This window comes from Rhamphochromis sp. 'chilingali' (assembly GCF_963969265.1).
Source record: "Rhamphochromis sp. 'chilingali' genome assembly, chromosome: 1".
Lineage (NCBI taxonomy): Eukaryota > Metazoa > Chordata > Actinopteri > Cichliformes > Cichlidae > Rhamphochromis > Rhamphochromis sp. 'chilingali'.
In genome coordinates this window covers 50,463,646-50,487,461 of record NC_137929.1, presented here as the reverse complement: position 1 = coordinate 50,487,461, position 23,816 = coordinate 50,463,646, and the positions used below count along the sequence as shown (strand labels likewise).

The window sequence follows — 23,816 nt, the reverse complement described above, 5'->3', positions numbered from 1 at the left end:
ATAACAATTTCCAGTTATTTTCTTTGTAAAAAGAAACAAAATCTGAGGTTGTGTAGTTTTTATTGGTTTGAGCGAACAACACTTCAGAAGAATGATGACTCTTTGGTATGCCCAACTCTCAGGCTGGAAACCACTCAACTGGCACCTCATGTTGGAGCAAGGCTAAATACAACAGCTACTGAAAATGAAAAGCCCAAAACAAAGCAAAACAAAAGTCCCAAAGTAACAGTCCTACAGGGGACTGGGACCCTGGATGAAAGTCAAGATTTTATGTCTTTAAATAATTCCAATAAAAGCTTTGCATAAATGGTATGCATAAATGTGGCTTAATTTAAATTAAGAGTAAATTAAATCTAGTAAGAGTAAGGTAAATCTAAAATTGGTTTATTCTTATCACAGGAGAGAGAGAGCTTGGGTTTAATCAAGGCCATGAAGGCTGGGATGAGGTTCAATTAATCCTAAAATGAAGACAGGTCAAAATTAGGTTCAGCTTAACATTAGGAAAGATTATGTTTAGGTTTGATTAAGCGTATGGATTGTTCAGATAAGGTTAGGTAAAGTTTAGGTTCATCCTGAGGTTAGGAAAGATTAGATTCAGTTTCAGTTAAGGTTTTCGAAAATGTTCATTTAAGGTTAGACTAAAAATAAGATTAAGGTAAAACAAATAATGCTTGATAGCCTTTCACGAATGATCTTTTAAGAAAGGCATACAATCTTCCCTGAAAAATATCATTTGAATGAATGAATATGGTCTTACCTTGAATTCAGTTACTTAGGAATCACTGGGATCTCTTTCTGCTAAAAACATAAACTGTTATTATTAATAACACTGCTACCAGTTTTGTGACTTCCACTTCTTCTGCAATACCTTTTATTAGAGGTACTATAACTGTGATACAAATAAGTTTTTTTAAACCTGCTCCCTCCGTGTCTACAGCTGAGCTGATCTGCATCCACCTCTCTGTGTGTTTCCGTGTGTGGATTCACTCCTGATCCATGACGTCTAGCCTCTGCTCCCGTATTAGCCAAGCTGTTTATGCACGGCTGCACACACACAAACACACCTCTACAATCCGATACGACCAGCATAGTTGCACGCACTCACATTCTAATGCAGCTCCAAGAGCTAAGACAATAACATATTTCAAATCTACTGGAGAGTTGGGACAGTGTAAAAAATATATTTTACCTTAGAACTTGGTGAGCCTAACAAATACCATTCGAATTTCTTATGACTATAGTTATGATTAAGACACTCCTGTTCTAATTTGTAGTCATTTGCATTATGTTAAATGCTGGGGTAGATCACCCCTACATCCAACATCCATCCATCCATAGTCTCCTTCCACTTATCCAAGTCCAGGTCTTGGGTACAGCTGTCTCAGCAGACATCAAGACCCTGTCCCTGGTGACGACCTCTAACTCTTCTGGAGGGACTACAAAGCCAGCTGAAAAATATAACCTCTGCAGTAGAACATGTCCCAAATACCTCCTCTTGGAGGCATCCAGGAGGGATCATGGTCAGATGAACCACCTCAACTGGCTCATTTTGATGTGGAGGAGTAGTGGCTCTACTCCAAGCCCCTTCTCGGCGACCTTCTTCTCCTGTCTCCAAGGCTGAGTGTAAACATCTCCTGTTTCACCACATCCCATAGGTGCTGTATTGGATGAAGAAGACATTAAATATGGAGGTAATTTGAGTACAGGGAACTCATTTTCATGTTCATGAAATCAGTTTGAGATTATTTGAGCTTTATGATGTGTGTGGGAGCAACCATCAGAAGATGGATACACTTCATAAAGACATGGACATGGTCAGCAACAATAACTTCAAATATCCTTTCAGCAAAAAAAGCAGATCAAATCAGCCATTAATTTTAGCAATGGTGTATTTTTCTAGCTTGGTGCTCAAAAGGTATTGTATTTAGTTATTTTATTAATGCTGGATTAACAAACATTCAGTCATTGTGCTAAAAACACATAGCAACTTAATATAAACATGAATTTCCCAAAATTTAATAACCATCTGGCTTTCCCACACCTTTCCCACACCTCCCACACACACCAAGTAATTTCCCCATGGGGATCAATAAAGTATCCATTATTATTATCCATTAGTTTAACATCAGGTTCTCTTTCTGCAACAGGCTGACTCAAGTCAACATCTGTCTCTTCAGTTACCACATTTGCTTCTCCTACAATGACACCTGGTTTCATCTATCACTTCAATAGTTCATATCATATTAATATGAACTATTATACTGATAAAAGTTTTTCTTTTTGTACAGCAGCCACAGACCAATTTTATTAATTCTGAAAAAGAGAATAATCTCCTAAAGAGTCTCCACAGGGAGGCAGCAATAGGTTATAGACTAGAGCGTTCCATCTGTTTTTCAGTTTCATAAAAACTCTGTGAAATCTCTGAAATGTAATTTAGAACTACATAAGTAATTAAATCTAAAAGAACTACTTATTTACATTAGGTAACTTCATTTTAACTATGACAAAAACTAGTTGTAACAACTACATAAGATTATTTTAGCATAAAAATAAAAACAAACAAACAAAAACATTGTTTCAAGTTAATGAACGCTAACTACAAAACAAGATATTGACGAGGGCAGAGATGCTTTATACATCTGGCCCTGCCTCTACAGTGAACTCTCAAGGACACTATTGGCCCTCACCCAGGGAAGTATTTAAAGTGTGCTGATGCCGTTTAAAAGCTGTATTCCTTCTATTCTTTTGTGTTTTTACAGAGAAGAGATGACACAAAGACGACTTGAAAGTGATGGTAATGGTGACATCATGATGTAGCTTCCAACATTCAGATTATCTTAAAATCCTTTATGTGTGTGTGTGTGTGTATATAATATATATATATATATATATATATATATATATATATATATATATATATATAATTTATAAAACCTTAAACAACATGCCCACATTAAATTATCTCATATCTCAATGAATTATATGTATAAATTTGCATCTAAATATGTTGTTAGTCACTTATTTACTTATTTTCTTAATGATATCATGAACCATTAATAGTTCCTGAGTAATTACATGGTATAAAAATGTTGTCATTAATCACATTGTATGTGATTTTATTAAGCACTACTGAACGATTTTTATCTCTGCTTATAAATCTTTCCATTCTGCAACAGCAAAGCTTTGAGAGCCTGATAACATTATTACATCAGCACTTACCCTGTTGACCAGAACATCTATAACCTAAATTAGCAAACCTTCTATTTAAGTAGAGATTTATAGAAAGAGGCCTGGCTAAGAAGTTATGTCTTTGATCGATGAAAAGGATAATTTTAATTTCTTTATGATAGAACAAAGGAATGTAGAAATGACAAAAAATATTAAAGGCTTTGTTGTTTGCTTGTCCATATTCTTGTATTTTTGGATAGCTATTAATCAGTAAATAATTAAGCAGTCATTTCAAGTATTAAAAAGAAAACACCAGCTTAAATTAGAGCTTCACAAAAATCAGGAAGAGCTGTCGTTCATTGGGGGGAAACATAAAGGAGACTAATGATATCCAGTGGAGGTGTGGCAATGCTCATTTTTGTCTGTTGATTTTAAAGTAGAGCTAAATGTGGCTGTGTGTTTGTATAGGTGTTTGTTTATTTCCATGTTTCAACTTTTTTGATTTACTGGGTATGAGTATTTGTAGGTGAAAGACTGTTGTGTGTGGGAAGGGCACAGAGTGGAGGCCAGACAGGTGAGCCCATTTACATCCACTTATCAAGGGCCTGAATTTGGGGATACTAAAGGTTTATTTGAAATGTTATTTTTCCAGGGAGGAATGATTGTGCAGCATACATCTTTAAAAAGCAAGTATTGTTGGGGGGGCTTTTCCATCCATAGGAGGTCAAAAGTACAAAGCATCTGGATGGTGCACATCAGATGCTTTTGATAGACATCAGTATTCAACATGATTTCTTGAGGTAGAGAAATTAATTAATCTATTTGATAATTAGAGGTGGGTTGCATGAATAAGAATCTGAAAGGGAGCATGACAAAGAGCATTGATATTTAAAGCATGCAAAGTGAAGGCTGATTCTCAAAGCAGATGGGCGAGAAGATGATTGGACTAGAGCAGGGGTCGGCAACCTGCGGCTCTTTAGTCCTTATAGTGCGGCTCGGCGTGGTTTGGGAAAATAAATTAGAAGTATTTAGCTGAAGTGTATTTTATTTATGTTAGTTCTTTTTTAACGTGTAGTTCTAAATTGTTAGATTATTGTGATATTGAAATATAAAAATATACATCTCTTTATTGACCACTTTTCACACATGGTTGCTGTACGCATACAGCCGGCTGTAGCTTTGCAGCTCACAGCTCGACACACACCAACACAACAGCACAGATAGCACAGACGTTAAGCCGGTGAGGCGTGATTGCAGGTGCCGCTCAGGTGCGTCCGCATCCCCTGCAGCGGTGCTGCAGACCACGCCCCGCCACACACATTTATCAGGTAAAATACATATTTAGGCAGAATTTTGCAAATATCTATTTTTCTTTTTTAGCAGCATAGTTTTAGTTCAGCTGGGTGTCTTTCCTTTTGTTATATTTCTTTAAGAGTTCAAAATGTGTTAATTACATAAATAAAATGTAATTTTCTCTGTAGCACTTCATGGATTTCATAAGCAACACACCTTAGTTGCTCTGTGGATTCTTTTAAAAAGCAGTTAAAAACTTTTCTGTTCAAACAAGCCTTTTGTTGATCTACGTATTTTATATTCTTTACATTCTTTACATTTGATCTTTTACATTGTGTATAATGTCTATTGATTGTATTGTTTATTTTAATATTTGTGTACAGCGCTTTGTGACTGCCTGTCTGTGAAAAGCGCTTAATAAATAAACTTTACTTACTTTAGTTGTTCATACAAAGCATAAAGGTAAAAAAAAACAATATATACAGCGTTATCTGCATTTTAAATGTCAAAAAGTATTTGCGGCTCCCAGTGTTTTCTTTTGCGTGGAAACCGGGTCCAAGTGGCTCTTTGGGTGTTAAAGGTTGCTGACCCCTGGACTAGAGTAATGATGTCAGTACTGAGTTTGACAGCATGGGAAAGTGATAGTGGTGTAAAGCACTCCCTTATCAAACACACATTAACCCCTTTTATGCCCCTGAGCATTTTGACTGTCATTGCCTTACTTTTTGAATCATAATGAATGCAAGACCTAAAAACGGTGTACGGTCATGGTGACTTCACAAGTTAGACCCACCTTAAAGCAACTTCTGCTTTATTTTCTTTCTAGATGAGGATAATCTCATACTTGCAAGTGAGACTAAGCGGTAAATGAGGTGTCTGGAAAGTCAATCACTGCTGAGCAATCAATATTCACAAATTACTAAATTCCACTTTTAAATCAACCCCGGTGAACTTTCATTTCTCCCGTCACCACCAACTGGTCGGAGCACATAGCTGCCCCTCCCCGATCCTGGTTCTACTGGTGGTTTGACCTTAAGATGACAGTTGTTATGATTGGCAATATAGAAATAGATACAAACTGAACTAAAAATTGTTAAATTTAATAAAATTCAGTTGTACTTAATTTGTATTAATTCTCAGTTCATTTCATTGACAGTTGGACAGCAATTAAAACTAAAGTTTGTCTGTTTAAGTAGAACTAGCTGAGCTGGTTTGGTGATATGGTTGTTTGTCGTCTGGTATTCATTCTCAGAATATCAAACTAACCTGGATTCTTGTATGACTGCAAACTTTAACTATCGGGAAAAATCTCTGAAAAAGTGAAAATGAAGCAGACACCACACCTATGGCTTTAAGCCTGATGCCCTCCAGATAAACACCTGCTGATGAAAGCCAAGCACAAAAGGCTTCAATCAATTTTTTTTATCAATGCATCTTTTTCTCTTGGTGGACTAATAATACAGTAGTACTGTGTGAAAGCATTGAGCTACCTGTAGTTTCTTTATGTTTAGCTAGGAAAAAGGGAAATATGTGCATTGAATTGTGTGCAAACGTACATGGAAATAGACGATATACTGCAAAAAGAGTTTGCACAACTCTAATGCTCTTGAACATCAACACAGCCTGCAATATAAATGTCTCCAAGTAGCGTTCAGGAATATCTCTTCAAGCTTCTTGAAAGACATTCAAATCTCTTTTTTTGCCTTTTGTCCTGTTCTTTGTCATCACACTGCATTGGTAGTGTGTTAGGAATAATTGGGCCACATTTGGTAACAATTGCGTGGGAACGTTCTTATCCTGTGCAAGGAGTAAAACTAAAAATAGGCCACGACATAAAAATACTGTCAGATTTATGAAATTTTTGTTTTCACCCTCGTGCGTATGTCAATAAATCAGAATTGTTTGGAACCAACAGCCTTGTTGAATCTGTATACTGCCCCACAGCAATTTCTCTGTATACCGACACGTTTATTTCCAGGTGAAGCAAAGAAAGGGGTGAAATGAGAGACAAGATAAGACAAGAGATCATGGAATATGTTTCAATTGACAAATGCTTCATGGTCACAGCTGCAGTGATGCAGATGCCGCACCGGTCTGTTGTGGTGAAGACAGAGCTCAGTGTAAAAGTAAAGCTGTTGATTTACTGGTCGATACGTCCCCTGTGCTTTCCCTAAGTGATAGTATTTTGTTTTCCTTTATATGCCTTTTTAAAATATATAATTACAGGATCTGACCTACTTACTACTGTCACCAAGTGCTTGCTCATAGGGGGTTGTCTGCTTGTTGTTGTTTTTTCTCCACTCTGTTTTATAGGCTCTTTACCTTTCAATATAAAGCGTGTAAAGTATAAAGTGCCTTAAAAGGTTATTTTTGGCAATATGGAAATAAAATGAAATAAAATTTTTAAAAATTGAATTCAATTGATTTGTATTAACTCTCAACTCATCACACTGACAGTTTGTTAATAACTAAAACTAAAGTTTTTCTGTTTAAGTAGAACTAGCTGAGCTGGTTTGGTGATATGGTTGTTTGTCGTCTAGTATTCATTCTTAGAGTATCAAACTCACCTGGATTCTTGTATGACTGCAAACTTTAACTATCGGGAAAAATCTCTGAAAAAGTGAAAATGAAGCAGACACCACACCTATGGCTTTAAAGCTTTTGCCCTCCAGATAAACACCTGCTGATGAAAGCCAAGCACAAAAGGCTTCAATTCAGTTTTTTTTAAATCAATGTATCTTTTTTTCCTCTTGGTGGACTAATAATACAGTAGTACTATGTGAAAGCATTGAGCTACCTGTAGTTTCTTTATGTTTAGCTAGGAAAAAGGGAAATATGTGCATTGAATTGTGTGCAAACGCAGCCTGCAATTTTTCTTATAATGTCTAGTTTTCAAAGCAGTTTTTTGTATGCTGGCTGCCTTTTGTCTTGTTCTTTAGGAATAATTGGGCCTCATTTGCTAACATTTGCATGGAAATGTTCCTACCCTGTGCAAAATAAAAAACAACACCTCCAGGTGAAGCAAAGAAAGTGGAAAATGTCTCTCTTTGAAAAAAACTTGCCCAACAAACTGTAGAAAACATTCCTTCTGAAACAGATTGTTGGACCACATTTTTGAAAGAAGGATGTCTTTTCAAAAACCTGTTTCAGCAAGAATTTTTTTCTCATTAAGTAGGTCAGAGTCTGTATCTTTGGGTCTTTAAAAGGCAGGAGGCTACAGAATTCTCTACTCTGTTTTCAGAGCCGAGCTGTTGCTTTCCAAACCTGCAACTGCTGTGATTCCTCCAATAACTGAGACGATGGCGAACAGTGAGTATAAAATATATATTTATATGTTTGAATTATCAATATATATAAATGACAGTACATTTAGAACAGATACAGTTTGTCTGAAATTACATAAAAGGTGGACATAAAGTCCAGATTTTACATTTTTGGTTAAAATGTTCATCAGTACAGAGGAGAGATCTTGGGGGTTCTGTCATGGTCTGAGGCTGCATTTTAGCCACTGATGTTAGCATTTTTGGAATTATGAAAAACAAACAAATGGCAGCCTGGCTGCCTCAGGAATTTAAACACGAGTCTCTAAAATTAAGTACTACTACTATTTTTAATAATAATAACAATATTAACTACAGTTATTGTTGTTATTGCCAAAACACTATAAACCATAAAATGCTCAGAATTACAATAAAAAGCATATAAAGAAAACAAAATATTATCACTTAGAGAAAGCACAGCCACCCTTTGGAGGACTTATTTCAGCCGCTACGCAAAGCTGGTGACCACTGGTCAGATCGACCAGTAAATCAACAGCTTTACTTTTACACTGAGCTCTCTCTTCACCACAACAGACCAGCACATGGTCACATGGTCACATCTGCATCACTGCAGCTGTGACCATGAAACATTTGTCAATTGAAACATATTCCATGATCTCTTATCTTATCTCAACAAGGCTGTTGGTTCCAAACAATTCTGATTTATTGACATACACACGAGGGTGAAAACAAAAATTTCATAAATCTGACAGTATTCTTATGTCGTGGCCTATTTTTAGTTTAGAAATTGGGGTGGGGCAGTGTACATATGTAACAAAGCTATTGGTTCCAAGCAATTTAAATTTACTGACATATGCACTGTGCTGAGAACAAAATATATGGGTACGCATGTTTCATAAATCTGATAGTATTTTTGTGTGCTGGGATTTTTTATATTTATTTTCATTTTTTGCACAGGGTAAGAATGTTAGCAAATGAGGCCCAATTATTCATAATGCACTACCAATGCAGTGTGATGACAAAGAACAGGACAAAAGGCAGCCAGCATACAAAAATGAGCTTGTCTTTCAAGAAGCTCGAAGAGATATTCCTGAACACTATTTGGAGACATTATAAAAAAGATTGCAGGCTGTGTTGATGTTCAAGGTCATTAGAGTTGTGCAAACTCTTTTTGCAGTATATCGTCTATTTCCATGTACGTTTGCACACAATTCAATGCACATATTTCCCTTTTTCCTAGCTAAACATAAAGAAACTACAGGTAGCTCAATGCTTTCACACAGTACTACTGTATTATTAGTCCACCAAGAGAAAAAGATGCATTGATAAAAAAAAAATTGATTGAAGCCTTTTGTGCTTGGTTTTCATCAGCAGGTGTTTATCTGGAGGGCATCAGGCTTAAAGCCATAGGTGTGGTGTCTGCTTCATTTTCACTTTTTCAGAGATTTTTCCCGATAGTTAAAGTTTGCAGTCAGACAAGAATCCAGATGAGTTTGATATTCTGTGAATGAATACCAGACAACAAACAACCATATCACCAAACCAGCCGTACACCAACTACTTAAGGTCAAACCACCAGTAGCACCAGGATCAGGGAGGGACAGCTATGTGCTCCGACCAGTTGGTGGTGACGGGAGAAATGAAAGTTCACCGGGGTTGATTTAAAAGTGGAATTTAGTAATTAGTGAATATTGATTGCTCATCATTGATTCTCTAAAAAAAAAAAAAACATCTTGTTCTCACAGATGTTTGAAAATAGTTGAAAATTATTAACTCTTTTATAAACTTTCATTTTTTCACAGTTTTCAAAAGCCCTTAATATGTGAAAGGGGCACTAACAGGAAGTAAATAACAACTTAAAAAGAGGTCATTGCAGAGGAATTTATGATCAAAACTGAGATATTTGAGATAATTTGAATATTTTTGAATCCTAGAAGAGTTAAAAACAGTAAGATAGGAAACCTGTGACTCAAATGTCATCACTACCATTTCTGAATTATAACTTCCTGTAAAATTTCAAGCTTGCCAGTTAACAAAGGCTTTTCATGTCATACTTATAGTTGCTTTTGTGGCTCTCTAAGATAATTACATTTGTACTCATGTTGTGTTTTTTGTTGCAGGAATTAACAAGGTGAATTTTCACTGCGTGACTAACAACACTGCTCATCGCACCATTGAAATTACAAGAAAGCAGCTGATTGTTAGGCGTGGCCAGCCCTTCCTGCTGACCCTGGAAATGGTGCAGCCTTTCAGTGTCAGAGACACACTCCTGCTCACTGTGGAGACAGGTAGCCACTTGAACTGGTTTTAAAAGCCAATTTTTCTGCCACGCTGTTTGTCATCACATCACATGCTTCAAAACATTAAAATAGTCCACTGATAAATAACTATTTACAATATAATGTTTAAAAGTTCTTAATATGGTAAAGTGTCCATACAGGAGTTAAATAACATTATATTTGAACTCAACAATTAACATAACACATTTGTAACTCTACAAAATCACCTGTTGATGTCCTCCAGCTTATTGGCAGTCTATTATGGTTAGGCTCTGGTTAACAACCATTGCCTAATCATAGTCCTCAGTGACCTGGTGGAAGTAAAGAGGTTAAGTAGAGTTTTTTGAAGAAAACAACAAAATAAAACTGATTGATCCCTGAAATGTAACAAGTGCTCTTCCCCACTTCTTCCTTACTTCAGGTTCTGCTCCATCAGAAAGACATGGAACACGTTCTCAGTTTGGTAACCCGTCTGCCAAATATACCAGTGATGCCAAGGCAATATGGAAGTATGAGATTGACAGGAGTGCTGTCCTGGAGAGGGGCATTGTGGCTCTCTCTGTGACCCCACCAACTGACGCTCCTGTGGGGAAATACTCCCTGTCTGCAATGACACATGGTGAAACAAGAAATCTGGGAACTTTGGTGGTGCTCTTCAACCCCTGGTGCTCTGGTAAGAAGCAAAGTTTTAGTCCTGATAAGTAAAACAAAAGAAAAAGAAAAAAGACAGACAATCTGTAACTAATAGAAGTTATTATCTATAGATAGAGGTTTTTGTTGTGTTTTTGATATATGAACTTACCATAAAAGCTGAGTCATTCTGCTAATAAATTTGCTAAGGATGCTTGCATTATATTTGCATGTGTCTGCAGATGACTGGGTGTATCTTCCCGATGACAGAGAAAGACAAGAATATGTGATGAATGAAGAGGGAACCGTCTACACAGGAACATCACACTACATAGGTTCACAGCCCTGGATCTTTGGACAGGTCAGCACCAGAGTGCTGCCATGCTTATGCTGCCATATTTGGCCAGTATTCTGAAGGTTACGCAAAATTGAATGTTAGTTACAACAAAGTGATTTATATGAGAAACAGGAAGATTAGCTAGTCAATTATCTGTCAGTTTTGTACTTTCCCTAAACCTGTAACAATTAGTAATATGAGTGAAGCAAGAAAGCTGAAAATATATTTGGAAATTAGCTGAAGCACATAGTCATGTGAAAACTTCAAAGGACTGTATACAGCATAATGAAAAACTTAAGTAAATCCAATGATTTGACAGCTTCTAGAACCTACTTTAACAGCAATACACAGAGTTTTGTTTTCTGCATGGCTTTATGACTTTCTTAACCCACTGTACTGACAGTTGATATGAGGTTTTTGTGCTAATATGTTCTGTTTGGTTTTTCTCCAAAGATCGTTCTGGCCAAACATTTGCACTTTGGTATCATCTGTCTTCTTCTTCCAGAAGTCTTGTGATTTGTTGAGCTGCACTGCGATGTTGTTTTGAGAGAAAAGAGGCTTTCTCCTGGCAGCTCAGACTTGTTCACTCTTTTTCTAATTGTACTGTAGAGAACATCAAGATGTAACATGCTAACTGAGGCCTGTAGAATACCTCTGGGATTTTTCCAGGTATCCTGAGTATTGGATGGTCTGATCTTAGGGTGAATTTTCAGCAACATAAAGTTATAAGAATATAACCAGATAATTATTTAGAGAAACCAAAATCATTAAAACCAGAAGAAAGTAAATGGCCTGTATTTATATAGTGCTTTACTAGTCCCTAAGGACCCCAAAGCGCTTTACATATCCAGTCATCCACCCATTCACACACACATTCACACACTGGTGATGGCAAGCTACATTGTAGCCACAGCCACCCTGGGGCGCACTGACAGAGGCGAGGCTGCCGGACACTGGCGCCACCGGGCCCTCTGACCACCACCAGTAGGCTACGGGTGAAGTGTCTTGCCCAAGGACACAACGACCGAGACTGTCCAAGCCGGGGCTCAAACCGGCAACCTTCCGATTACAAGGCGAACTCCCAACTCTTGAGCCACAATCGCCACAATCAGTAGAATAATTGAATTTGATTGTTTTGTGTTTTTTCACTTTTTAAAATCATTTTAGGCTCTTTATCTTCCTATTTAAAGGGCTTTGAGACAGTTTTTGTTATGATTTGACGCTAGATTTTTTAAGACTTGATTTGAATTTGAATATGACATAAATACACTAAAAAACCTGGTCTGCGCTTCCACAGGCCCCCGCTGGTTTAGAGACTTATTCCTCATGAAGAAAGCAAGACAATGACGGAACCGGGTTTTACATGCTAGCAAGGGAGGCTGTTGGAACCAGGCTCTTGGAGCTAAACGCTCCTCACCTGTCTCCTAGCCAGCATCAAATAAACAGCCTTCCTTGCTGCCTTTCATTGAAAACAGTTACAGTACACACAAGCACCACCCATTGTAAAAGCCCCCTATGGTTCTAAAAGATAAGGCACTATGTGTGTGCACGTGTAAGCACGTGTGTGTATGTGTGTGTATGCATGTGAGTGTGTGTGTTTGTGTTTGGGGGTGCGTTTGTGTGACCTCCTGCTTATCAAAAGGGTAATAAAAGCAGGAAGCTTACTAACCAAGAAAACAAAACCCTCACATAGATGTCCCTATAATAAAACACTACAGCCTCACCCACCATTTAACAGGCTGGAGAGGTGGTCAGAGACAAAGGAATGTCTTTGATCATACAGTTTGAACTAAGACTTACAAATTTAAATAACACAATGACAACATTTAATAATTTGACTCTAACATGATGTTGTGACTTTTCTGCTGATTACAGGTGACTTCTTTTATCAGACTAACAATATTGATGTTTCCATGATGCAGTCACTGGAAGGCAATTGTCAATAATTTTCGATGTAAAAGTTAAAATTATTGATGTTGGTCCAAAATAGTAATTATACAGCAATACGCACCAGTAGCATATTCTGTTAGAAATCCACATTACTTTTATTTTTCTACAAGAGAATTAAGAACGTTAAAGTGTGCTGTTTAATTTGAAGAATATTTGATACACCGTGTCATGACAAAAGTGGCCTTTGAGCTTTTGACTGGTCACAAATTCATGACAAAGATCCCTAAGCTTACAGCCAGATTAATAATACATTCTTTCCTGCAATTGGTATTGTAGCTCTAACTTGTGCTTCTTACCCAGTTCGAGGAGGAAATGGTTGACATTTGTCTCAAGATATTGGATGCCAACCTCAAACACAGAAAAGACCCAGCTGGTGACACCTCTGCTCGTTGTAACCCCGTCTATGTTAGCCGTGTGATCAGTGCCATGGTAGGACCTAAATTCACGTGCATTACAATTTACATTTAACACTTCATTTAAAAACTTACAAGTTAAGTTTTTAATGCTACCTGTTGTAACAATAATAATAATAATATAAACCAAATTTACTCTTATGCAACCAATGGATGAGCAAGAATGGAGCATTTGTCTGATTTGCAGGTCAATTCCAATGATGATGAAGGTGTACTAGTGGGACGCTGGGATGGAAACTATAATGATGGATGCAGCCCCACCTGCTGGACTAGTAGTGTTAGCATCCTTCAGCGCTGGTTTCAAAACCGCTGCTATCCTGTCAAGTACGGACAGTGCTGGGTGTTCGCTGCTGTAATGTGTACAGGTACTGTGGTTACTGTGTTGTTTTTGTGTGGCAGAGTATTGCCATGAACTTTAAGCAAGACCGAGACGTCATTTGACTTGATCATTTTGTTGTCTGTGATTTCAGTGATGCGATTCTTTGGTATTCCATGCCGTGTCGTCACCAACTTTCAATCTGCTCATGACTCAAACAATAGCCTGACAGAGCTATTATATTATGCAATTTAAAAACCTCAGAGATATAAACTGGAAAGCTCACCTTTCTTGTGCAGGAACTTCCATGTGTGGGTGGAAGGATGGATGAAACGACCAGACCTCATGAAAGGTGGTATCTATGATGGCTGGCAGGTCTTGGATCCCACTCCACAGGAAAAAAGTGAAGGTAAAAACTATTTAGTTTTTATTTAGAAATGAATGCACTGAGACAGATGCACAAATGAATGATTCCAATGAGAAGTACAAACAATTATTTTGTTGGTTCTTTAAAAAAGTTTTTGTTAAATTTGTAAAAGTCCAGCTTTGCTTTTGCTGCTCCAGGTGTATTCTGCTGTGGTCCAGCCCCAGTCAACGCTATCCTACGTGGTGACACAGACGTCAAGTATGATGTACCATTTGTCTACGCTGAGGTCAACGCTGACATTGTCAAATGGATGGTCTGTACCAGTGTTATAAAATAACCAGCTGTATACTATACAGTCTGTCTATACAATCTGTATTTCTACCTTTTATCTGAAGAATTAACTCTTTCAGCTCTTTTAAACTCAGTTTTAACCTTAATCCTAACCTTAAAAGATCTGGTACCTACCATTTTTATCAAGTTTCCCTATTATATGTTATTGTTATTGACACGTCTTCCACAGAGGAAGCAGAATCAGGGGATGATGGAAATGACCTGTTCATCACCGGGAGTAAGGTCACTGAGGCAGTTAAACAACAACCTGGTGGCAGGGTCCCTGGGGTGGATGAGGTTCACCCTGAGTTCCCGAAGGTTCTGGATGTTGTAGGGCTGTTTTGGTCAACACGCCTCAACAATAGAGATCAGAGTACTTCTGGATTAACAGACTGGTGTGGTGGTTCCCATCATCAAGAAGGGGAGCAGAGGGTGTGCTACAACTGTAGAAGGATCACACTCCTCAGCCTCTGCTAGAAAGTCTATGCCAAGGTGCTGGAAAGGAGTGTCTGTCCGTTAGTTGAATCTCGGATACAGAAGGAAAAATATGTTTTTCATTCAATTCAATTCAATTTATACAGCAAGTTTAGTTACAGCACTTTCAGAAAGACATCTACTGTGATGAAGTCTACTCCCCACTGCTGTGTAATCAATTATTGTAAATTTAAACAGTGTTCAGGAAACACTGTTAAATGTTCAGTTTTTATGCCATATGTTAAAACAAGATCTAGAATGTGATTAAAGTGGTGGGTGGGTTCTTTTACATTTTGAGAGAAACCAATTGAGTCTAATAACAGATTAAATGCCATGTTGAGGCTGTCATTTTTAGCATCTACATGGATGTTAAAATCACCCACAATAATTATTTTATCTGAGCTGAGAACTAAATTAGATAAAAACTCTGAGAAATCAGAGAGAAACTCTGTGTAAGGCCCAGGTGGACGATAGATGATAACAAGTAAGACTGGTTTCTGAGTTTTACAGCTGGGGTGGACAATGTTAAGCATCAGGCTTTCAAATGAATTAAAAGTCTGTCTTGGTTTTTCGTTGATTAATAGGCTGGTGTGAAAAATTGCTGCCACACCGCCCCCTCGGCCTGTTCTTTGAGATATCCGGAAGTTAGAATGACTCGGGGTGTTGATTCATTTATTCAATTCATTTATTCAGTTCAATTATTAAGTCATGTACTAACAGAGACTTGGAGGAGAGAGACCTAATATTTAATAATCCACATTTCACAGTTTTACTCTTTGGTTCAGATGTGGATACTGTATTGTTCTTTCTTTGTAATTGTTTATGTTTAAGTTGTTTGTTGCTGGTTTTTAGTTTGTTTTTTGTCTGTTTGGGAGCTGACACAGTCTCTATGGAGATGGAGGAGAGAAGCTGCAGAGAGGCGTGTAAGACTGCAACTCTGCTTCCTGGTCCCAACTCTGGATAGTCATATTTTGAAGGGTTTAATAAATTTGTCCATATTTCTAGAAATGAGAGCTGCTCCATCCAAAGTGGGATGGATGCCGTCTCTCCTAACAAGACCAGGTTTCCTCTGGAAGGTTTGCCAATTATCTATGAAGCCCACATCGTTTCTGAGACACCACTCAGACAGCCAGCAATTTAAGGAGAACATGTGGCTAAATATGTCACTCCTGGTCTGATTGGGGAGGGGACCAGAGAAAACTACAATATTGGTTCAATATTGGTTTTAGTGACCTCTGATTGGCGTAACCGGGTGTCATTACTGCCGACGTGAATTATAATTTTACTGAATTTACGTTTACTCTTAGCCAGCAGTTTTAAATTTCCTCCAATGTCTCCTGCTCTGGCACCTGGAAGAAAAATGACTATGGTTGCCGGTGTCTCTAGCTTCATGCCTCAGAACAGAATCACCAATTACCAGAGTTTGACCACCCGTGGGTGTGTCGCTGAATCGGGAAAAGCAGGTAGACACATGAACAGCTTGGTGGTGTTCAGTGATCCTGGCCTCCAGACCTGCAAATTGGCTACATTTGTTACAAGTATCATTACTGCCAAGCAGTAACTAAACATCTGACACAATGAGCAGGAAAGTGCAGGAGGAACAGGTGAAGAGGCCATGCTGCTAGCGACTCGGCTACAAGCTAAGCAAGTGAAACCCTAAAGACACAGCGAGTGAATACTTGGACTCTAAATTGCTTCGAATGAAGCATGTGAAGATTGCACTATGAAATAAGATTTCTTTGATTAAATTGCTACGCAGATAAACTACACAAAAACACCACTGTGTGTTTGAACACAACACAATACTCTACTGCAGAGAGCGCGAACACCAAGTGACAGCGCCACCCAAAGCATCTCACAAGGTTCATCCCTGTCACGGAACACTAGAGCAGCTCTTTACCCTGTCTCGTTCCCATTGGGTGTTGGACAGCCAGTGTTGCCCTTTGTCACCAATTCTGTTCATAATTTTTATGCACAGAATTTCTAGGCTTAGCGAAGTGGCAGAAGGCTTCCACTTGGGCAGACTCAAAATTTAATCTCTGTTTTTTGAGGATGATGTGGTTCTGTTGGCTTCATCAGGTGGTTGCCTCCAGCTCACACTGGAGTGGTTCGCAGCCAAGTGTTAAGCAGCGGGTTAGGTTGCTGCCCCCTGCGAAAATGGATGGATGTTGTTGTTAATTGACAAGATGTAAGACCATTAAGGAGCCCAATGTTCACTCTATATTTCTCTTGGCTACCCCTTCAAACTCATTCAACATCCCAAATGCAAACAGAGATCACACTTACATCGTCTACAATTTAATGGCGATAACTTCAACACAAAAGTTATTCTGACTGACAAACATAAGTGCAGATTTACCAGTGGCTTTAGCTTATTAAATTATGCAGTCCTGCACAAAGTATTGACAATTTTCTGTTTTGATGTTACTTTTCTCAGATCAGTACTAACGGTTCAAAGAAGAAAATGTACACTGACTCCATGTCAGTGGGTCAGAGCATCTCTACCAAGGCTGTTGACTCCTGGAAAAGGGTTGATATCACTGACAGCTACAAGCACAGGGAAGGTAAAACAAACATACAATGCTCATTTGCATTGCTCGTGTCAACTGGACATCAATAGCTTTATTATTTGGATAACTGTTTGGTAACATTCTAGTAGAACTGCTAAAGGCAGTTTCAGTTCAAATGATCCCAGACAACACAAACAAGTTTCTTATGTTTCCTAGCTCAGTTTGCTTACGATCTTGAGTTTATCAGTATTTCTAGTTTAGGTTTTCTTGGTTTTTATTTGATCCTGTTCATGTTTTTGTCTTGTTTCTATGGCATATATATGCCATTTTGTCTTGTGTCTCTCTGTCCTTCCCTGTTTCCCCAGTTAGGTCAGTCTCTTCTTCTGTGGCATGTCTCTGTGTGGCACTCTGTCTCTTGTCCCTGGCTCTCTGCCCCTCTCTCTCCTCCCTCTGTTTCCTGGGTTTCATCTGTCTGCATCTCAGAGTGTGTGTTTCTCCTACTTCCTGTTTCAGTTTGTCACTCTCTTATCATGTGTGTTCAATGTTCAGCTGTGCTTTACCTGTCTCATTGGTGGATTGTGTTCAGTCGTGTTCACCATGTGTCTTCTCTCTGTCCCAAATCCCTCCATCCCCCCGTCGGTGATCTCCCTCATTCTTCAGCTGTGTGTTCTGCCTGCTTGTCTAGTTTCCAGTAACTCCCAGTTCAGTTTTGTACATTCTATAGTTAATCAGTAAAGCTGCTTTTTGAGTTTAGTTTTGCCTCCAAGAGTCTGCATTTTGGGTCCCCCAATCATGCCCGCTTCACACAGCACATGCCATATTTCCCTACAGGCAGCGCAGAGGAGAGAGCCATCTTCAAACGTGCAGTCAGAATGAACTCAAAAGAAGGTCAAGGTGACATAGAAGAGGCACCCCAGTATGTTGAGATGAAAATCAAAGAGGTAAAACTCAAAATACAAGACTGGGAAAACTTTGTATCATTACAACATGATATAAATACAAGAATGTGTTGATTTGGTCAAAATTCATAATGCACGACAAGTAAAAAAAAACAAACAGTTGAAACAGTGTGAAATGGGATGGGGCCTTTAAGGAAATTATCTAAGAATTATCTAAGAATAGCAACTAGAAGCCTGGAAAGCTGCAGACTCATCACCATCCTGAATGAGGCCAATGACGGTGATATCATCTGCAAATTTTAGGAGTTTAACAGCCGAGTTCTTGGAGGCGCAGTCATTGATGTACAGCAGGAGCAATAGTGGTGAGAGGACCGCGTTTCAGAGGTGATCTCCCCCAGCCTCACTTGCTGCTTCCTGTCTGTCAGGAAGCTGGTGATCCACTGACAGGTAGCTGGTGACATGCTGAGCTGGGAGAGTTTGGAGGAGAGAAATTCAAGCACAATGGTATTAAAAGCCGAACTAAAGTAAACAAACAGGACCCTGGCATAAGTTCCTGGGCGGTCGAGATGTTGCAGGATGTTTGAGGCAAGGAGGGTGAAACTCCGTCTGGTACAGGGGCTTTCATGGACTTGGGGGTCAATGTCTGAAACAGTGTCGCGCATTGCAGGTACCAGTGGCAATAAAATCAAAACACTGCATCAAACGCTAGTATTTCCAGCACCGGTAATCATTAATTCTGCGGTTTTAATCCCTACTTGCATTTTATTTGCCCCAAAAACAGTTCTGTACAAAGACAGACTTGACGAAAAGGCAACAAAAAGTATGAGGAGAAAAAAAAATCAAAGGATTGAAACGGCCTGTGTGCCACTCGTACCCACAATCCTTTGCGGTTTTACCCCTGAATGACGTCACATTTTCAATCTCTATAGAGATTGGAAATGTGACGTCATTCTGGGGTAAAACCGCAAAGGATTGTGGGAAGTCGTGGGAAGAGGTACTAGCGCACGCAGGTTTTCAATTGAAATCGGTTACACAGCGATAAAAAGAAGCAAAAAATAGCAAGAAGCTGTTGTATTATTATCTGCAATAGCCGGTCGCATGTCAGCCACGGGAAGCCGACAGGTAAAGAGATCAGTTGATATCGGATTACGTCATTGAAGAGAAATTGTTCAAGCCATGTTTCCGAAGTAACAAAGAGCCGACGGATGGCCATCAGCCCATCTGCCAGGTCTTTGTTTGCTTCCACAGGGGGTGGGGAGTGTCTGTAGTCGGTGATTTCCTGCAGGCCCCTCTACACTGACGCAGGGTTGTTGGCTGAGAGCCATTCTTTCAGCTTCTGGGAGTAGATCCTTTTGGCTGCTTTGATCTCCCTGGTCAGTGTGTTCCTGGCCTGCTTGTACAGGGCCCTGTCACCACTTCTGTAGGAGTCCTTCTTGGCCTTACGAAGATGTTGGAGTTTAGGAGTGAACCATGGTTTATTGTTGTATGTGCAAAAGGTCTTAGTTGGCACACACACACACACACACACACACACACACACACACACACACACACACACACACACACACACATCTTCACAAAAACTGATGTATGATGTCACAGTGTCCGTCAGCTCATCCAGATGCTGAGATGCAGCTTCGAAAACAGTCCAATCAGTGCAGTCAAAACAGTCCTACAGTTCCTGCTTTGCTGCGTTAGTCCACTTCTTCACAGTTTTTAATACAGGCTTGGCATGTTTGAGTTGTTGCCTTTAAACTGCAATAAGATGGACCAGGCAGTGATCAGAATATCCCAAGGCTGCCTGGGGGACAGAGCGAAATCTGCCGGGCTTACAACTTCATCGGGTGGACCGTGAAGCGGAGCTCTCAGGGAAAACAAAGGGTGGTGGAGTCTGCTTCTACATCAACGAAGGTTGGTGTACTGATGTCGCAGTGTTACAGAAATACTGCTGCTCAAACCTGGAAACTTTTTTCATCAACTGCAAACCATTTTATTCACTGCAGGAGTTTTGTTCCTTCATGCTGGTTGGAGTTTGCATCCCTCCTCAGGCAAACAACGCACTGGCTGACCAGATTACCACCCTTGAAAGAAAATTCCTGGATTCCTTCACAATTGTCCTTGGGGATTCTAACAGAGCAAATCTAAACCATGAACTTTCTAAATATAGACAGCATATAGACTGCCCCACCAGGTACAACATTATATTGGAGCACTGTTACACTACTTTAAGACAGTATCTGGGATTCGCTGGGAAGAGAGCGGAGAGTGTACATTCACGAGGTGAATGGAGGGGAGTGTTGTGCGGAATCTCGGCTGATGTTACACCCCTGAAAACAGGGGGAAAGAATCACGAGAGTGATTATGACTTGCGTCTCTCGTGCAGTCGTTTATTGCAGTGAGGAGAACGCGCGAAAGCCCCCTAGTGGAGAATAGAGACACTACAAATCGATCCAAGAAAAGGCTTACTAGCCGATCAGTGATGTATAGATTGCAGTTCTTTTAAGTAACATGAAAGGCATTAATATAACATGAAAAAATAACCTCTTAACCATTTTCTTACCATATTTACATTATTTGTCCTTATATGAACTGATATGAATTAGTATTAACTGAACAGTTTTATATGCAGTAGTCCTTCAACCTGTCACACTGATGTACAGGGTGGGCCATTTATATGGATACACCGTGGGAATGGTTGGTGATATTAAAGTCCTGTTTGTGGCACATTAGTATATGTGAGGGGACAAACTCCTCAAGATGGGTGGTGACCATGGTGGCCAATTAGATGTCGGCCATCTTGGATACAACTTTTGTTTTTTTTCAATAGGAAGAGGGTCATGTGACACATCAAACTTATTGGTAATGTCACAAGAAAAACACTGGTGTGCTTGGTTTCAACATAACTTTCAATGTAACTTCAACACCAGGAGACCAAGGCGATAAATGGCCAGGACATTAAACTGAGGCTCAAGCTGAGCAGTAAGGATCACACCAATAAGGTGTTGTCTGTCCGTGTCAACGCTCAGGCCATGAGGTACAACGGCAATCCAGCGGACAACATCCTGAACAAAGTGCAGCACGTGACACTTCTGTCTGGACAAGGTCTGCAGTTCTTATCTTACAATTTTGGTCAGCATTGTAATTTATTTGAAAAGAAAAAAAAGAAATGATATAGATTTCTATGATTTGAGGCTGCTACTTCAAACTCCACCCCAAGTCTCAGAAATGAAAGAAATTAGAAAGAAACAAGAAATTAAAGTTTCCTGATGATACCATGAATCTCTGGATCAGTTCTCACATTCCTGCCTCTCACTGTATGTCCTACAGATGTGGCCATACCTATCCAGATCCCCTTTGCAGATTACAGTAAATATATGGTGAACTACGACAGCATAAAGGTTTCAGCAGTGGCCAGTGACAGTGATGAATACTACCAGACTGAGACCAACATCACCCTAGAGCAACCAGTCATCTCCATGAAGGTCATTAAAATCCAAATTTTGTGTGTAATATAAGGAAGTGCGTGATTTTATAACACAGGAAGTGAAAGCAGATTCAAACTAATGACATTACTTGGTAACAAAGTATGTGTTCATGGTATACGGTAGACTGGCTGTGTGGCATGGCCTTACAACGATAACTGCTGATTGGTTATTTGACAGTCAAAAAAGCGTCACCTGAACTCAGTTGATGAACAGGTTCTATGAGATTCTGAAAATTCTGGACTTTGTTCTATAATTTGCTGCACATTAATGCTGTACTATATCTGTGCTTCTTTTAGGTTTTGTATCCAGTCCATGTGAACCATGAAATGACATTGGGGGTGGAATTTAAAAACCCGCTCAATGAGAGGCTGAGGAACTGCTCCCTGACAGTCATTGGATGTGGCCTTTTTAAATCAGACTATATACAAAGGTCAGTACTGAGACTTAACATACAATCTAACTCATTACAATCACAGGGTATAAGGAACAATGTGATTGTCTGGAGTTAATGATAATATTTCCCATCTTCAACCAGATGCTTTTTGTGAAACAGTAATTTGCTTTTTATGTGAGAGTTACAAAAACAAATATTGATTCTAGTCAGATTTCATTTCATCATCTCAGCGGTTCAATAATACTGGTTAAAAAAAACTCTTTATTTTCCTTGTACTCTGCCAGTTCACTCATTTTCATTTGGTTTAATATTGATGTTAATGCAGTAACCTCATTATGTAAAATATCTTTAAAACAACACTTTTAAACCATAAACTATTGATGCTTGTGTAAAGATGAAACAAATTCATGGAAATTTTCTTGTAACTTTAACTTATTTAATTCAAGCCATCATTTGTCTGCCACGTGTCTGATATGTTGCCACAGAAAAAGAATTAAAAATCTTCAAAAAGGAAATAACGAGAGAAATAATCCATTAACTACTCATTTTTGTATACGTAGCCTTTTGTTTTGATTAAAGTTGTGTTTTTTCAAAGAATTGAAGTGGCCACAAAAGACTTTCAGATTTTGATTCATGCTGCATATTTTAGTGCTCCAAACAAATCTAAATTTTCTTTTTTTTCTCCAGTCTTCAAAAGAAAAGAAACATTTCTAACTTACAGTGCTATGTTGTTGGTAGTGCCACCAAGTGTTGTTCACCAATAAATAGTTCCAGCTCACAATTCCATTTTGCATAAAGATAAAAATAAAAAGAAACAGTATGCTAATCCTAATTACTGCTTACAGACTGCTTTTGTAAAGAGTTTAGCTAAAGCTAGGCAACCGTTTTCCTTTATTCCCCCCCCAAGCTAAGTTGGCTTAACTAGCCTAGGTTCTCATCCAAACAGGGCTTGAAGTAAAATAAAAAATAATAATGTTTTTCTATTTACAGTGACCTGGGTGAGGTAGAGCCAAAGGCCACACTGAAGCTCAAGATTACCACGACTCCCTACAGAGCTGGACTGAAGACCGTGGTTGCTGACTTCGACTGCAGCAGCTTCAGAGACATAAAGAGCTCCTGCATCGTTGACGTTAAACCATGAAGCTCTGGTTTCATTTACAGCTCCCTCTGTGTTTCTGTTTCTTTATTTAGTTTAAACTGGGATAGATTAATCTACTACACCTTGTTATAACTATCATCCACAGTAACGTTACTATCCATAGTCAAGGTTTTGTTTGTTTTTTTTCCCACTGGCTGAGATATAATCAAGTAGATTTTTTATTTCAAAGATGCAAACTGCCCAACATTTTCGGGGATATGCTTTGGGACTAACAGTTACCATAATTAATAATTAATGAGTAATGTAATCATTTTAATAAAAGAAGAGGGAGAAAACCGATTTCCTGATATTGCTTTGTAGCTTTTCTCTGTTTGTGCATTAATTATTATTGGGTTTAAATGATTGTGGGAAAATTATGAAGCTGTATTTTATGACAAGTTCTAAATATATAGCTCATCTCTTATACAAATTTGAGTAACAGTGATGGACCACCTCCTCCCCATCTCCTGTCCTAAATCCTGTCACCACTCGGATTCTGTTCTGCCATGATGGGTCAAATAAATAAATAAATTTCTCCATCTCAATAAATAA

At 38.8% G+C, this 23,816-nt stretch overlaps 1 pseudogene across 1 annotated transcript in view; it reads left to right on the top strand.

Annotated features, from left to right (window-relative positions):
- LOC308392176 (protein-glutamine gamma-glutamyltransferase 2-like) overlaps positions 1 to 23,816 on the top strand; it is a 27,688-nt pseudogene extending 3,872 nt beyond the window's left edge. Inside the window, exons 2-15 of the transcript XR_013974748.1 lie at positions 7,703 to 7,770; positions 9,863 to 10,030; positions 10,443 to 10,694; positions 10,894 to 11,012; positions 13,239 to 13,367; positions 13,539 to 13,716; positions 13,822 to 14,076; positions 14,232 to 14,347; positions 17,276 to 17,402; positions 18,180 to 18,289; positions 21,175 to 21,349; positions 21,575 to 21,729; positions 22,029 to 22,162; positions 23,117 to 23,816. The product of XR_013974748.1 is annotated as a protein-glutamine gamma-glutamyltransferase 2-like (transcript). The remainder of the gene's footprint in view (positions 1 to 7,702; positions 7,771 to 9,862; positions 10,031 to 10,442; positions 10,695 to 10,893; positions 11,013 to 13,238; positions 13,368 to 13,538; positions 13,717 to 13,821; positions 14,077 to 14,231; positions 14,348 to 17,275; positions 17,403 to 18,179; positions 18,290 to 21,174; positions 21,350 to 21,574; positions 21,730 to 22,028; positions 22,163 to 23,116) is intronic.